This window comes from Octopus bimaculoides, chromosome 18 (genome assembly GCF_001194135.2).
Source record: "Octopus bimaculoides isolate UCB-OBI-ISO-001 chromosome 18, ASM119413v2, whole genome shotgun sequence".
NCBI lineage: Eukaryota > Metazoa > Mollusca > Cephalopoda > Octopoda > Octopodidae > Octopus > Octopus bimaculoides.
In genome coordinates, this window is record NC_068998.1 from 48,732,189 (window position 1) to 48,734,196 (window position 2,008).

Consider the following 2,008-nt stretch of genomic DNA (forward strand, 5'->3'; position numbering starts at 1 on the left):
ACTTGCAGAACTGGTGTCTCTTCTTTACAAAACTAATTCAATGTGACATAGAACTCAGAGTGTTTCTTTGCTTGTTTGTCTCTCTATCTTTCAAACTGCTTGTCTGTCTGTCCGTCTGTCTGCCAGTCTTTCTGTCTGTCTGTCTGTCTACTTATTTATTTGTCTTGTCTATATTTAATATGTATATATTTATTTATTTATTTATTTTTTTTTTTTAATTTTATTTATTTATGTGTTTCAGCCAAGTGGCTGCGGTCATGCTGGTGCACCACCGTGATATATATATAATAATTATCAAAATCGAAATCGAAATGGAACCAAACTCGACGACTGGCACCCATGCCAACCTTTCCTTCATTGGACACTAAACTCTGCTTGCGAAGACCTGTTGGGGCAAGTGAAATCGAAATTGAACCAAATTCGATGACTGGCACCTGTGCCAGTGGAGTGCTAACAGCACCATCCAAGCATGGTCATTGCCAGAGCAGCTGTCTGGAATCTGTACCAAATTCTGCTTTCAATGCCAGTTTACATAAAAGCTGCAATTGAAAATTTAATATTTCTGGTTTTTAACATTAGAGTGACAGTAATGTTTAAAACTGCAAACATTATGTAGATTTTTAATTGAAACTTTTAGCATGAACATGCAGGTACTCACACATACACACATGTGCATATATTAATTGGCATATATATTAATTAGCACATCCAATCTAGCTTAGATGTGTTGTTTTTAACACCTTAAACTGCAGCAAATGCCCCCTCCTTAGAGATTATCTCACGTGGATGACAATACTAAAAAGGGACAGATGATATTTCATTGGCACCAATGGATGGATGGCACTGTTCTATCACATGATTTCACCACATTTCGGTTTATTAGCAACAGACAGCCAAATGGGCTTTCACACATTTTCTGTCTTCCAGATTTATTCATTGGTTTACCAAGAGTAACAGAGGAACACACTGACCCAAATTGCTGTACAGTGGATAGAAATCGCGTGACTACGAAGTGAACTTCTTAAACCCAGCCATGTCTGTATCAGGTGCTATGATCAGATTTGTATGTAAGTTTTTTTAAAGTTATTTTACCTGAGAGCATTACGTTTGTTTATTGATCCAGAACATCAGCAATTTGGCATGTCTGCAATACAACACCAGTGTCAGTGAAAAAGAGAACTTCAATAAGAAAGAAATAAGAAAAGCAGCAACCATTACAAAGTAACAATGTAAAAAAGAATTTCACAATGAATATTAGTCCACCAGTTATAGGTTGGTCATGCCACTGTGAAATCTTCTACCTGGTCACCAAACCTGTGAGAAACAGCAGTCAACTTTTTGTCAAAATGCCAATCATACGATCTTTTGAACAAAGACAAAAGCGCTGATGATTTTGAGTTAGAGTTTTGAACCAGGGTCACCCCACCTCCACTGCCACATACCATCAACATTATCATTCATTAAACATCTACGTTTTCATGCTTGCATGTGTTAGAACTTGTTGAAGCAGATTTTCTATGGTCAGTTGCCCTTTCTGTCCCCAACCACCACCTCTTTCCAGACAGGTAATATTCTCCAATGGCCAACCATTTTATATTTTTAATATCATGCATGTGCAATATTTGTTTTTGATTTTGTCGACTACACAGTGCTGTAGGGTCAGTTGGGCACTATCTGTGAGAAAACGAAGCACCATGACTCAATTCACTCTGCCAGAAATTTGGAAATGACATGCTGAACTGCTTGGCATTCGACCCAGAAGATCCAATACGAACATTTCAGAGTGTTTCGGTGTCAATCTGAGGACAGTACAGAGGATTCGGAAAGGAAGGTCAACCAGACATTAAAACTAATGTGTATTGTGAAATATACCATAATCTACCATGTGCTTGAGTTTTATTAACATTGAGATAGCAGAACCCCAAAATATTGGGGTGGCCTAATACTTTTGGCCAAGGCTGTATATGTACATATATACATATATAAATATAGGAGTGGCTGTGTGGTA